Genomic DNA, 15,832 nt, shown 5'->3' with positions numbered 1-15,832 from the left:
CCTCCTCGACGGATGCCAATCCCTTCACGCAGCCTGACTTTTCACAGCTGGACAGGTCTGTAATCACTTGGACGTTGAAAAAAGGAGCTAACGGGAGTCAGATTAGACGTCGGCACAGGCATGTATCACTCCCTGCAATCCCCCGCCTCATTTCCTTTCTCCCACATGTTTGGACATGTAATGCACATGGATTGGCAGTACAGAACAAATCATCCTGCTGGTAGAGCACATTGCTTCTTTTTGGTAATTTCCATGATGCCTAGCCTGGAGATGGTCTTTTTATAAAGGAGGCAGGGTTTAAAGGTTAATGCACAGATGTACAAAGCAAATTGTGTGTCTGCGGTGAACTGATGAGTCCAGTACCTCTGGGTATAGTGAAAGTTATGAAATCGTATGGCACAATCGTGGAGTCTGGGCAGCAGCATTAAAATTCAAGAGCGCACCCTTTCCAAGCTGGTTATCAAGAATACTTAATGTCAAAGTAAGAAATTGCTTTGATTACCAACGCAGTTATCAAGCAGTCTCAAACTCGCATGAGGAGAATCACATTACATTTCTTACGTGTATATATATATATATATATAAAAATGTGTGTGTTCTGCAGTCTGTTCTCTGTCTGTGTCAGAACTAATATAGGCAGTGATTGATTTAAGCTCTGGCAATCAAAGCAATGACAGCACTGACGTGTTTAGAAGCTGCCACAAACAGCTTGGAGGTCCGCAAGATGACTTAACATCATTAAGAAGGCAAAAGTCAAACTGTAGTCTGTAGCTCCAAATGGTCTAGTCCCTCATTCTAAGGAAGTGTTATCTTCTTTATCAGCCCACCACGTTGCCATGTCTACTGCTGGGCCTCCATGACAGAGTGGTAAAATGCTGATTCCAGCAGGCTGTCTTTCACAACCCTCGATGAAATTGTTCTCAGTCAGTCTCTGCATAGGAAAGGGGTAAAAAAGAAACATGTACACACACACACTGCAACCACTTCTTAATCAACGCTATCAGATTGCCTACTCCAAGGCAATGACACATTTAGCCTTTCAAGCCTACAGGGAACTACAGCTTGATGCTTGACAACATGAACTAATCTAAAATGAAATTCTATGAAAAATGCATTATTTCCATATTTTACTCCTTAAACCATTTTAAACCATCATCATCTATTTTCATATGTCAAATACTGTGTCTACACCAAATAGTTACATAACTACAGCATGTACAGAACTGATTTCTAAGATTCCAAGGATGTTGGTAGGACTAGAGAACACAAAGGGAAGGTTAGCTTTCAGTTGAACAAAGAGATGTTTGATTGCAGTTGGGAAAAAAAATACAGATCATTCATGATTTTTTACAGATTTACTACTCAATAGATGCAAGATTTTTCAAAAGAGAGATTATGTAATATTAGTTGTTCTGAACAGCCTAATATTATTAATAACAAGCTCAGAAATTACTCATAAAGAAAAACAGATGAAAGCAAGATTCTGCAAGACAAAATTAGTTCAGTCGTATTCCTACCTCTGCCTCTAAATGCATTAGGCTGTAGAGCTTTGAGCAGTAAGCTTAGTGAAGTGTGTTGCACAAGTGACAGCACTGATCTGAAATCAGGTTTTGACCCTGACTGTTCTCTGCAGGCAAAGAAGAGACAATTCTGCATTTAAAAGATTTGTATCCTATGTGGACGTGCAGCACTAAGATGAATTCTACACAGTGAATATGCATACTCAAGGACTATGGCCTTTTGGCCTTGGATTTTAAAAATCTATTTAAATTTCCCTGCACTGTAGTTGACATTATTTCTGAAATGCATACTTACACGGCATAAATTTCCGGCTAGATTACACTTTAAGATACAGCAAATACATGTTGAAATTAATTAAATATTTTGTGGAGACCATCCAAGTTCCAAAAAGTAGTACAGCATCAAAGATCTAGTTAACCGTTAAACATGCTGAAGATGAAACTTGCTCTAAGTACTGACTCATTTGACAAGCACAGTCAAGTTAGGCTTACAGCTACACCAACATTAGTATTAAATTCCAGTCCTCAGATTTCCAATAACAAATATAATGCCACCAGGCTTTTGGTGATTAGGATTCTGGGTAAAGACATGCACTGTATATTTTAGTTAAAGTAACAGAGCAAGCATTTTCAAATGCAGTGAAATACATGGATTGTCTCATTTGGGAAGCATCAATCCTCATGCTGACACAACATCTGGGAGAAAGGCTGGTTCAAACTGATTTGAGAAAGCTATTGATTCATCCAGGAATTGATTTCGATCTCCAATATTCTAAGAGTAGAGCTCAATAACATGTCCCAAACAAGTTAATTTTCCAGACAGAGGAAAACCCATTTATTTACACTTTTAGTCACACCATTACAGAACTGCAGTATGTTCAGAATTGATTTCTGTTAGATGCCAGTGTTGTAGTGGTGAGAGAACATAGAGAACATGAAGGCAGAGTTAGCTTTCAAATTAACTAAAGAAAGACTCAAGTGATTTTCTCTGCGATAGCAAAGCCACAAGTTCTGAGTCAACACCAAACCAAAAGTCGATATTTCCATGTCCATTTTGACTGATCATTATACAGTATTTCTGATATTTCAATCAGGGTATGTAGTAGGGACACATAATGTTATCAGAATCATATTGGTTGATATTTGCTTAAAAAATTATTGGCATCAGATCAATGTTTAGATTTGGCTGGTATTGCAAGCCAATATTTGATGTATTTATTGTTTTCCACAAGAGCAGAATGTTTAAGCTAGTAAAGTGTCTGCATTTTATACATTTTACTGCTTTTGTAGCTATAGAAATAAGTGTTGTATCTGCACCAGTATCGGCAGATATGCACATGAAAATATCATGAATAGTTATCTCAGGTCTGAGATTATTAGCAGAGAACATGCTGCACTATTTATGTGCTGTTTTTGTTTGTTTTGTTTTCTTATTCGTTTCAGTTGTACTGTGATATTTGCAATCTTATTGTGAAGGTGTTGTAACACTCTCAGAAAAAACAATCATTTACAGAAATTCCCAACTGGAGTTTTAAACATAAACATGCCATCATAGATCAAATGAATAGCTTAATCTCCTCTGATGTGAAAATAAATATCAGGTCCCAACAGAGAAACATCTCACTTTTTACTAGAGGTGCACTTATTCAGTACATAGGATATTTGACAAATGTGCCATTATAACATGCCTAAATGTAGACCAGTGTTAATTTGATTGATACGGTAGGTTTCTGTGATACTCACTCGGCTCCAACACTGTCATGCTTCCATCCATAGACACATATACATACACAGGAATACTTGCTACTAAGTACTGTTCTGGGAGCAGAATGTAAAGTACACCAGCACTGTCAGAGCATCATTCCAACCCTCAAATTGGGAAATGACTTGTTCTCCCAGACTATCAAAATGAAGTTGGGGAAAAAAGCCACAGCAACTACAATGAATCTGTAGTTAATTATTTTGACAAGTATTGCCAAGCTGTGTGCTTTAACGCCACAGCCAATTTATGTCCCGATGCATTTGGAAAGAAACAAAAATTGATTTCTTTTCTCTAAAGTTGTCCAGTGACTTGATTAATACCTGATTTCATTCGGAGCTACAGGTCCCAGCAGATGCAACTCTGCAGTGCCAGCAGTTCATCAAGGAGATTCACTACTGTGTATACAAGATTAGTAACTGTTTATTGTATTCTCTGCATTGGAGGTGGCCTAACCTGAAATGACAAGGTGATGCTAATTTCACACCTAAGAGGGATTTAAGGCTGGATCCTCCAGTATATTGCAGTGTCTAATAGTCATTTTTTAATGCCCTTTATTTATTCTTTCATTATGGCATCATACAGAGAGTTGGAGGGTCTTCTTCTGGTGCTATCATTAGTTATATTTGTGTATTTGCTGTCCCTAGTTCTTTATTTTGGTTTATACCATTATAAGAGCCCAAGGCTCAAACATGTTTGGTGTGCTCCATCTCTATCTACTAAAAAAATGACTACATGTGTGTCTTAGATGTCTAATGTTGAGGCTGGGTCAGTATTATACAGTATGATGAATGAACAATGAAGAGTCATTTAATGGCACACAGCTTACAATGTATTCAGTGAGGTGTAACATAAATAAATCCCTGCTATCCTAGTTCATCTTATAGCTCAGCCTTACTTTAAGGGATATTCTTCCATATCCAGGCCAATCCTGTCAAAACGCAGGGCTACACTCATGTGTCAAAGCTTGATTACTCTTTCTTAATGCACTGATAGAAGAAAATAAATTGGATTTTTTTTGCCTCCTCATACTAATTTTGGACCAATCCATCTGACTTAGGATCATCTATGATTTCCGCCCCCAGCCCAAAAATGAATAGATTACACTTTCCTAATAGCACCCTGCACCATGACAACAGCAAGCTACTCAACCGCACCAGAACATGGAGAAGAAAACGAGCCATCTGCTTTTAGAGTACAGTCGTTCTGTCTTATTGCAAATGAGTGCTTGAAGTGGACGGAGCGGGGGCCTTATTGAAGTGCTGGAGAGTCACCTATAGCTGCACAGCCAAAGCTCCGGGAAGTGACTGAGTAATTGTGTTTTTTTTTCCCATGCTCATAAGACAGTAATTTGAAGGAGGTCTGGGGGGGGTTAAGCTTGGCAACAGCGTAGACAGGAGGCGCAGCAGTCAGTCGGGCCCTGAGGGAGGGTGGATGACTGCAGATGAACTGTGGGTAACAAGTGACATGTGACATGCCTGGCTATTCTCATGGAATGAACGGATGGCACCAAGCCTCCCATTCAGTTGACACATAGGTATGATAAGATTCCCAAGCACGGCAAAGCCACAGAGGAAGTAATCCCATTCCAAAATGGCCGTGGGCACCGTATTCGCCATTCTGACAAACATCATCTGGTGTGCTCCGCAAAGCCACCATCAACTTGGGCAGTGCACACAAATTTTATACAGTGCATTATTTTAAGCCCAGTTCTAGAGCAAGTACAAATCAATAGGGATAGAGAGCATGCAGTGCCACAGGGTATAGTTCATAAAATGAGAAATCATAAATAATGCAGGGCGGGGTAACAAAAGTGATCTTATTGCTTGGCGGGAACATACAAAGAGGGAGGAAAAAAGAGAAATGCCAGGGGTACATGGGATCGCTCAGCATTTTCCTCAACTTAGCTTATTCAATAATTCATCGGTGAGACCATATCCAGAAGATTACGAAAGTTACTGACATTAATCAAATGTACTGGGCAGTATTGCACTGTTAAAACCAGGGCCATAAAATGTGATATATAACATACATTCTTCAATACTACAAAACAAGCAATGTGGTAACCTTTTCACACAAAAGCACGTCAAGCTGTCTGCATAAGAGGAATGGGCTGAAAACAACCTCTCAGTTCAAATCCGAGGCAAATCACCTTCATAGCAACAGTGATTGAAGAATAAAAATGGAAAAGCAGCAGCTGAATGAAAAGGTAAAAAACAGTTGCTTTGCATTCTAAAGCTGAAAAACAAAAGAGTGATTCAACAGCCACGACCCCCTGAAGTTAATGGCATTCATTATAGAAGCAGTGCATGGATTGGGCTTCATTTAAAGCTACCAGTAATGACAGTTAGACTGGAACCCTAGGTGGCATCCTTTTTAGCAATGGAAATGCATCACATAATAAAAAAAAAAAAATCAATCACATAACAATTTCAAACAGCACAATGGTCATTACAATAGCAATTATACAGTGATTTTCATCTGAGGGTTGCCAATTACTTTGAGTAAGCATTAGGTCAGCAGGCAGCAACTCCCTCTTCCATTACAGACGCAGTGGATGAGGTGCAAGGTGCTTTTGCTTAATAAAGCCACAAGCTGGCACAATTGCATGTCCTTAACAACAGCTTTGATTTCCAGACTGTTCCACCCCTTTGGACCATACTGCCAACATGACATGGATCTGTTCCCAAGATACAGTGTCAGAACCAGGTGCAACCAATCAGCTTCTCCCTTGGATACTCACTAAGTCTCTTGGACTACTTTCAGTGCTGCTTTAGCAAACTCACCATGTGTAATCACTCATGGGAACTTCTTAAAATTTCTTAAAATTAATAAAATCAACTTATTAAACATATATGTAAAGAAGGGATGCAGAAAGTGGAGGCACTGAGAGTTCTGCAACTGCTAAATTAAAAGAACTTTTGAGCACAGAATATACATACACCTGTAGGGTGGAGTCTGCATTATTTAGGTCATATATTTTTAAAAGCTACATTAGCACATTGTCTTTAGTGGTTTTGCAGTTACACAACCCCTCAATTAACAAAAAATAAAAATAAATAATAAATACAAATTTTAAAAATTTCATATAACCATAAATTTTCCTACAAGAATAATCCTTCTTTCCTAAAAGAATAATCTTTTATTTCCATGTAATCTACACTGATCACTACTTGCTGAGGCTTCTCAATTTTCACAGCAATCTGTAGGCTTTAGCTTCTATCTTGGCTGAATTATTCTTAAGTTACTGGAGTAAGGAATAAAAGCCTGGAACCACCTTTGGTTCAGTGGAGTTTAAGAGGACTAAGAATCCCAGGGAATAAATCCTCTGCTTATGCCATGGTAGACTCCATATTTAACATGCTGCTGTCTAAAGCTTATCAGATTTAGCAACAGTAACCATGACTATTGCTGATCATCGCTATTATCAATATCATATGTCCACTACTGTTATTCCCTCAACAAAATATTTTCCCGCATTACTGCATAAAGGTTTTTTGTGTGTGCAAGATCAGAGGTTTTATTTGATATGCCAACTGTACCTCTTGGGCAGTCTCCTCCTGTTTGTGATTCACTGGAAACATGCTGATAGTCTTATCATGGTGAATCCTGCTTTTCAATGGCTTTTGACTAAGGCAGACAACCTATAGGAATGGGTTGGCTTTGCACAAGAACAAGAGAGGAAATGCATATCAGTATAACACAACAACTTCAGTGCCGTGATACTTTTAATGGCCAAGGAAAGGCCAGAACCTCCATCCATAGACAGCTCCTGCGGCGAAATGTCTCCATATCGACCTGGGGCATTGGATTGTACAGAGCCCTGTGGTGAAAGGAAGTCTACGCAGGCTAGCAGGCAGCTGTGCTACTGCTACCCTGGGAGGCTCTGCATCCAAATACAAACCGCAAGCCCTGCTTATGCTCAGCTGGGTGGCCAAGAGAGAAGCAGCATGCTGCTAGAGAACTGTTGCAAGCAAACCAATGCTGTAATCCTAATAGAGATCATATGGTTCCCCACACAAATTCTCCTGTTTTTCTACATTTTTCCTGGAGGGGAATTTTTATCCACTATGTATTGAATGGCAGCTTGACAGGATATCTCAAAAAAGGTTTTTTGTTGTTTCTCAAAATTAAGTCATATGCAAAGGTTTTATTTATTGTCAAAATATTTCTTCTTTTAATCAAAAACGAAGTATAAAGATACCCAGGAACTAAAGGAACCCTTAGAATCCTGCAAAGGACTCCGAATTCAGCCAGAACTCTCGAGGACAGGCTTAAGCTGCTCCAACAGTGCTGTCCAATGCCCCACTTTAGACACCTCCTATTGGATAAAGGCCAGGGAAGTGTCAACCACTCACTCAAGGCAACTACAGTTCCCGGAGGCTGGCACTGTACGGCATGCACGAGGCGCTACATAGCCTCTCTGCAGGAGAGGAGATGACAGCCAAGAGTCTGCTTAGCGCCGAGTGCAGCCTCAGAATCTCAACGTGCTACTCCATGTACACCTCCACAAAATTCCTCTCATCTCTTGGCAACATCTGTAAGAGCCATTTTACGAGCACCAGTAACCCATGTAGTCATGTTTGGCAACAAACACTGACACAGTGGTTGTTAAAGTGAATCGCATCCTGCAATCAAGGAGATCACATACAGTAATTATTTGAAGATAAAAAGTGACAAACAGTACCGGCTGCTTACAGCTGGTAACACTATGCTGTTTAGACATGCAAGTGGAAACCCTGTCATGTACAGGATGGTCTTCACTAGTTGCATAACTAGGGTTTTTTACGCCAAATTACAAAAACTATTACTGGGTCCCCCATCGTACAAGAATTACTTTCAATTAATAAAAAAGATGTAATTTAATGTAATTTGCATGGTTATTCACTACTGTTATGTCTGGCATGCCACTCCACCCATAACATCTAATGTATTTGGTTTGCTATATATAAAATTGGAATAAATACAGATAAACACTAGTAAGTAAATAAGCAAAATACAGTAAAAACTAACCTACTGTTTGAAGTTATTTATTATGTAGGTTAGATGAATATTGTTAGAAGAGCATGGCTTTGCTTACTGACTTCTCACTGCACCAGTCATTACATGGATTGGAATACACTGGTCATTTCCATCAGCAGTACCTGATTTAATTTAATGAAGTACTGATTAGATAAATTAGGTATTTGGATGGTAACTGTGAATACTGGACTAGACTGGATTTCTTTCCTAGAGAAATTTGGAAAATGGTTTAGCTAACTAAGTTTTTTTTTTCTTTGACTACTACATATTATTTAACATTATATATTATTTTCTAGAATGTCTGTTTTTGTTTATTTGCGATAAAAAGTGATTCTAGATTTATACTGTATATCGTATGATACCAAATAGCCCACCTAACTATGATACCCCTCCAGGAAATATGACAGTACCACAATCAGGTCAATCAAACATTCCGGTGCAAATACTTCTTCATTCCATATGACAAATGAAGTTAAAGGTCAATGATACCTTTATGTAGGATGCAATATCTGTGTTCCCTAAGTACTCTATGATGTCTAAAAATCTTTATGTAAATGAAAATATTTTATTGGCCTGAGCAGAAACTACAAAGAAAAGAAAAATGTTCCACATGATTAAAGACTGGATCTTGTTGTGTAAAATCAGGTATAAGATGGACAGGCCAGGACCATTTTTGTAAGCAAATGGTGAATGTGCCATTTTTAATGAAACTTAATCAGTTAGCTAGAGTCTGAAAATCAATAATGGGGACCATCTCAGCTGAAGGTAGATTAATATATTTCCTAATGGGGGGAAACAGCCTAAAGCAGTAGCCAGCTAGACTAGTGGTCAGGTGACTAGAGGAGCCTAAAGCTAAAGACATAGTTCTCTTGTTGAATTTGTTGTTCTAAGCACGCTCTCTCTTTTCCTCTCAGCTCCATCATTCTTTTCTCTTTTTTATTCATTTTGCAAATTTGGGAACACAAACCGCACTGCTGTAGGCTAGCTGATTGGCTAAGCTAGCTCGACAGCTAGTTCAGTAGTTTAATACCGTATATTGGGCGCAGACCGTGTATGTACTTTAAGTAGACCAATTGTCTGAGAGGCATGGGGAGGATTTTTTTTATTTCACACTTTAATACATGTTGCAGTGTGGAGCTCCAGTTTAGCTCATCTTTAACACAACTAGCTCGAACAGTCCAACTAACTGGCCACAAACCTACCAATAATCCTGATGGGCCCAATAAAAAAACTGGGGGCCAGTCACGTTTCACCACGGGCCCCAGTGCAACTGCCCACGCTGCCAGTTACACCACTGATCTTCACACATGTCCATTATAATTATCAGTTAATGCCCAAAACAGATTTTGTTGAAACCAGCTTGTAAGCAGTATTCCTTGATTTACATAAAGCAGGCAGTACTGGCATGCTCTCACATGGATGTTTCTATTAAGTCTTGTATTATGGCAATAAAAGGCCTTCTGATTCCTTTTGCCAGTGGATTTGAAGCTGGCTTGCATATGCCGTCTTCTATTTTACAGGCTGCTCCTCCCTGGAACAATGGGAGAATTCAGTCTGAGAGTGTATGAGTAGGTGGTATACAGTACACAAGCACAGATGCTCATCTATTAATCACGAATAGCAGCAACAGATTGCCTCGGTTTTTATCAGCACAATTAATTCAGGGGACTGGAGACGAGGAACGTACAGCTATGCCACTCCTTCCCTGCAAACAAAAGCATGTAAAAGGAAAATGACTGTGACTGACCCAGTGTTGATTTATGGGGTCATTCTATGGCTTAAAAAAATACAGGTTATGGTGCGATACCAATATGTGCCACAGGAAAGAGGAAAAAAAACTCCAGTCAGTATCCTCTTTCCAAGAAGGGCACAAAACATGAGCAAACATGAGTAACTCACAGCGCAAATGCAAGGTTTTCAAACCGTTGATGGGAAAATGAGCAGGCCTACCTCTTAGGAACAAGATACTGGCAGAAGTGACAAAGAAAGGCCATATCCAAAGTGCAATGGCTACCATAAAATAAAAGGGCAGCCAGACTAGCCAGTGTTTGATTCACAGTGCATCGCTTACAAGCAGATTGACAGCATGATGCATGTGATACAAGAGTTAACAACTAAGTTGCATGGTTCTGTGCAGACAAGTAAGGCCACTGAAGGAGACATGATGAGCTCCCACTGGCCTGGTGCTGTGTTCTAATCAGTTAATACAGAGAAGCTGCCACATTCACAATACCTAGACCGTTACCAATGCAAATGTCATGCCTTACAAGGACTCAAAAATGATTTGCTTAAGTGAAGTATCATTTCCCTTGAAAATAGAGAAAATAATACAATACTGTTATGAAATTTCATTACAGAACTGAATAAATACTTGAAATATTTGATCATATGAAATAAAAAAAAATTAAAAAATCCAAAAAGAAACAAAATTGGTATGGGCCTGTGTAGTCATTTAATTTTAAAGCCTGTGAATAAATCATCACACACTGACAAATAACATTCCCACAGCAGTATCTCATCACATATGAATAACATAATGTAACCCTATTCACAAGTTACCAGGAACATAGGCGTTCTGATTTCAACAGTCAGCTGCTACAGCTGTCAACTCGGTCGGACCGCCTGTTCAATGGCTTAAAACAAAGTTTTGTGCCTTGTTGCTCCAAGGTATCTTACGTGAGACACACGGATGATTTCTGGTTAAAATGAAGGAGACGTCTTGGGCGCCTTTTAGTGAAACACCCCAATACGTGATTTGTCCAAGACCCTCACCAGAAGCAGGCCCACAAAGTGAATCAATATCAAATTCAACTCGACTAAAGCAGCATTCTCATCAGTTCTCTTTGAGAAGTGTCATCACAGCCAGAGAACAAACCGTGCAGCCGCCGAAACAACATCCCTGAAATGCAAACCATTAAAACAGGTGGGAGACAGTGTTACGTCTAAATTATAAGGGAAACGGGTATTTTCAGTTCGTCCTAAGCGGGTTACTTTTCCCTCACCCTGACAGGTGAAGTAAAAGGCGAAAACCGCCCAAGCCGCCCTCCTTAGGATGCCATTCCCCTCAGTAAAATGCCAGTTCTGATGTCGTCCGCACGCCGACCTTCCACGGACATCTTTCACACTACATGCAAGTGAAGTGAATGGACATTTCCAGTGAAGCGAAGCCTGTGTTTACCGCCACCTCACTGTAACATGTTTCCACACATGTGCCGTGCGCGCGTAACCTAACGCCGCTAGCATACGCAGGAGACCGAAACAAGCCGGCATTACCTTTTCTCGGTTTGTTGCCATACCAGGTTAGTCCCATTCCATTTGGTCCACACCGGTTCACTTCTAATCACCATATAAAATCCCTCTTAGCCTTATTTTTTCAGTTTTTTCCCCCTCTCAGTTATCCCGTCAGAGCGGAGGCGCGAGAGAGGTCTATCTACCCGTCTAGCGTCGTCGGACAGCGATAGTGGATTCGGGGTTTGTCTTTTTATGACACGCTGCACGGAAACTGAGCAGAGTGGCACTTGGTGAAAGAAGTGAAGGAGGGGGCAACGCGTTTAGGAGATATCCCCTCTTCCCCCCGTGAGCCACGGCTAAACTGCAAATCTTCGGAGAGAGCCTGCTGTTGCGGAGACCAGCTCTCATACTCGCTATATCAGCATCTCTGGAATATACCACAGACCAAACGAGAGGGGGGTTGAGTGCTGTTCCGTTCACATTACGTGAGAGAGCACCCTTCTTGGATGCTTCGGTGGGAAGCCTGACTAGTTAGTGCACTTAAGAGTGCAGATAAATATTTATGGCAACTCGATTACATAAATTTGCCCAACACAGTCTCTCTCTCTCTCTCTCTCTCTCTCTCTCTCTCTCTTTCTGCAAGTATGGCACAGCGAGGTATTCTAACCCTAGCCACTTAGATTTGACCTCATGCAGTCCTTTTTGAGGTCTTTGAGAGTCACGTTGTGTATTAAGTGGCTAGAGTAGCATCCTACAGACACCTTGCAGAACCTGAGCTCTCTTGAGTGATGCTCAAACTCCTGTCCTCTAATTGGCATGCCCTCCTCCTCTTAATCATTGTAATTATCACCATCTCCTCCTCATCATCATCACATTCAGGGTTGACATACTTAGCTCCGGTGTGGAACGGCTTGTGGATTACAGGGCGCTGGTGAGCGAGGTGCCTCTGCCTCCTGAAAAAATGATGAGGAGCAAGCTATGATATGGAGAAGCTCATAGCCCCAGTGTTCTCCATAACAGCAAGGGCAACAGCTGCTGCAGCTGCAGTGCCTCTGAAGTTTTCACACAGCAGCGTAAGAGCATCTATATTTCATAAGGAATCTCTGTAGAAAATTGGAGCAGTTTCATTGTAGCTATGCATACGTCATGAAGGGCCTTGGGTACTTAAATAGGTGGAGAATGTTCATTCTCTGTTACAAATGCACCAGTGAGTGAGAAAATATTCTTTGCAATAGTGTCTATGCATGTATTTGAATGGGCAAATGTTGACATCATTTGATGAACAGCTGATTCGGTTTTAGCACCCAATAAAACTCAATAACTGTGTTTACTCACATGGTTTATTGAAAACGACTGCGCCTTGACGCATGCTGCCCTAACTTAATTTATCAGTGTGTGCAACATTTATTACCATGTGTTATACAACTAAATGCATTAAGCACCTCTCAAAGGAATGTACGCATTCATTTTCCATAAAATACTGAGGTAAATTCAATAGTAGCAAAGTTTGTTAATTAAATATTGTTTTAAAATAACAATGTTACCACCCATGCCTGAAATGAGACAGATATGTCAAGTTTTATGGAGGCTTAAAAAAGAGCGAGGGGTACAGAGTACAAAAGGATTTTGTTTGGGAAGGTCTAAGAGGCACCCTGCTATAGAGTTTGATGGCCAAAACACCTATGTGGTCTAAAAAGAAACAGAAAAGGCAGAGAAGATGATGAGTAGGTAGTGGGTGTGAATAAACTACTTGAAAACATGTAGTGACACATGTGAAAAGGTGAGATTAGATATTAGTGGAGGGAGAAGAATATGAACACATCCTTTCTATTGAACTTCAGCTACTGAGGGAGAGCAGGGCATAACACATTTAGGTGTTTGCTTGGTTTAAAATGTTAGCAGTATTACAAGCAAACTACATCTGCTACAAAAGAGAATGTAAACTTTGTTTCAGACATCTAGCTTTTAGGTAATTGTAACATACTGAGGGGCTAGTTGTAACAGAATTTAAACCAAAAAATGAAGCATCTTGAATTTACTAGTGTTGTAGTCAAGACCACTAGAGGTGTGTCTAAGTAAAGATCAAAGGGGCATTCCAGTCTCCCTGATAGTCCACTTAAAAAGTGGACTGCACAGAGTGTTCAGACCTTTTATGAGTAAATCCAAATGATAGGCTGTGAATATGTTCCATTAGAAAGGAACGTCAAACTGCACTGGGAGAAGTGAACAACAGTTTATTACTTATCATGCAGGAAGTTTCTGAAAGATGTGTGTTGCTTCATGTTTGATTATGACACTGCAGGACGTTCCGAATGAAGGTATTTATCAAGTGCAATTAGATTAACCGAGATCCTGTGCTGAAGTGTCTGGGGAATATAACAGTACTGCTTAGGGATCCCGCAGAATGAAATGCAGCTCAAGACTTTGTAGTAGTCCAAGTCGAAATTAAGATGTTTTCAGAATATAAAAACAAAAAGAAGAAATAGGGGGAAAAATTCATCATTAAATAATGTATATTATATATACATTATGTATATTATATTATATGTATATTATTACTATAAAACAGTCTTTGTAGTGCATTATAAGTTTTTGATGATAAGATTATTCTCTGTCCCTTCTTCTCTAAAACGTATCACAAAAAGTCAAGCAAATATAAACCAAACAACATACATCCATGTTTATTATTAAATGAAAATATAGTAATAGTGATCATAATAGTAATAGTGATCACTCTCAGAAAAAAAGGTACAGCATTGTCACTGGGGCAGTACCCTTTTTGTCACTGTGGTGGTATCCTCAGGGGTACATCTCAATACCTTTAGTCAGGGAACATAACTGTACCATAATCCATTGAAATTATATTGTAATAAGTTGAACTGACTCCACACACCCTGCCTCATCGCCAGGCTTTTATTTTATTGTTCTGTTTTAAAGCATACAAATTTCCACTAGGAAAAACTTACTTAAGGTACACAGTTGGACCTTAAAACCGTTGTTGCACCTTTCAGAGTACACTTACATTGTTTGTACCTTGATGAACGAATCATGTACCTGCATGGTACCTTTATTTCTAACAGTGTAGGGATGTTTGAATTATGAAAGCAATTAACATTAACAAACAAATAATACCATCATGGAAAGCATCTTAGATCCTCAACCAGCAGCAAATAGATTTTATTTAAACTTTTTTTTTTTTTTAGAAAGGACTGTTTTATTTTGTATGAATGTATTATGGAATTGCAACAGTGATAGAAAACAAAGTTCAGTTTCCATTTACTTCATGGTGGAGTCATAGCACTTGGCTGGTTTCAAGAATAATTTCCACCTTAGTGTAACGCCGGGGAGCAAGGAGGCAGACGCATATGTAGACATAAGCAACGTTTATTATTTATGATCCAGGGTCATAGTCTAAACGGTCCAGGGTCATAGAGCCAACACGGATTGATCGGGGGGCAGACATGACAGAAATCAGAATCAAACATACAAACAGTACAAGCAGAACAGTACAAACAACAAAGACCAGCAAAGACAAGGGGCAAACACAGGGCTAAATAATAACAGGGTAAACAAGGAACAGGCGGGAACACAGGTGGAAACGATCAGAGGTGGAGTCACAAAATGAGGGGGCTGGACTAAAAAAACAAAACAGAACAGGAGGGCTAAACCAAAACACAACAGGAACACATGGACAGGACTGGGAGGGGCCAATCATGACACTTAGCCAGAGACTGAGCCAAGGCCCAGACCTGCTGAAATATCACCACATATCACATTACTAAACAAAGTTTTACTTTTGAACACCTAAATATGTTTAAACATCTTTGTGACTCTCACACAAGTATATTTATGGCTCTGTACTTTTAATCTTTTAATTGAGTTGAATTTCAATAAAGTACTCATACTTTTACTTAAGTATAATTCCTCTGTACTTTCACCTTCCCTGCTCGACTCTCTTCCATTACTTTGTGTTGTTTAACTATTTTTTAGGGGGAGAAATCTTGGGTACCTTTTGAAATATTCTCACATGTACATTTGTCCTAGATATGTGTTTGCGTAATGGGGTTTTACAGTTTCTGAGTGCATAAATCTTTTCGAGGGAACTCGGGATTGGATTTTTGCATTGCATTGGCCCACAGCTTAGAGCTTAGCCACCAGGCTTCCATGACAGTCCTGCGAGACACACTGAGGATCAATGGACTTAGGCGGTCTTCAAACCAACCAGTTATGTGAATTGTATGGTCAAGATCCAACTCCCAGCCCAAATGCTGTTGAATCTGCCATAGCTTAAGGGGATGGA

The 15,832-nt window shown here is 39.7% G+C and overlaps 1 protein-coding gene across 1 annotated transcript in view; it reads right to left on the bottom strand.

The window, feature by feature from the left end:
* Window positions 1-11,950, bottom strand: part of LOC108430898 (teneurin-1) — a 283,207-nt gene extending 271,257 nt beyond the window's left edge. The window contains exon 1 of the mRNA XM_017703711.2: window positions 11,575-11,950. The gene's annotated coding sequence lies outside the window, so the exon portion shown is untranslated. The remainder of the gene's footprint in view (window positions 1-11,574) is intronic.
* Window positions 11,951-15,832: the final 3,882 nt, after the last annotated feature.

This window comes from Pygocentrus nattereri, chromosome 8 (assembly GCF_015220715.1).
Source record: "Pygocentrus nattereri isolate fPygNat1 chromosome 8, fPygNat1.pri, whole genome shotgun sequence".
NCBI classification, from domain to species: domain Eukaryota; kingdom Metazoa; phylum Chordata; class Actinopteri; order Characiformes; family Serrasalmidae; genus Pygocentrus; species Pygocentrus nattereri.
This window is presented reverse-complemented; position numbering and strand designations above follow the sequence as displayed.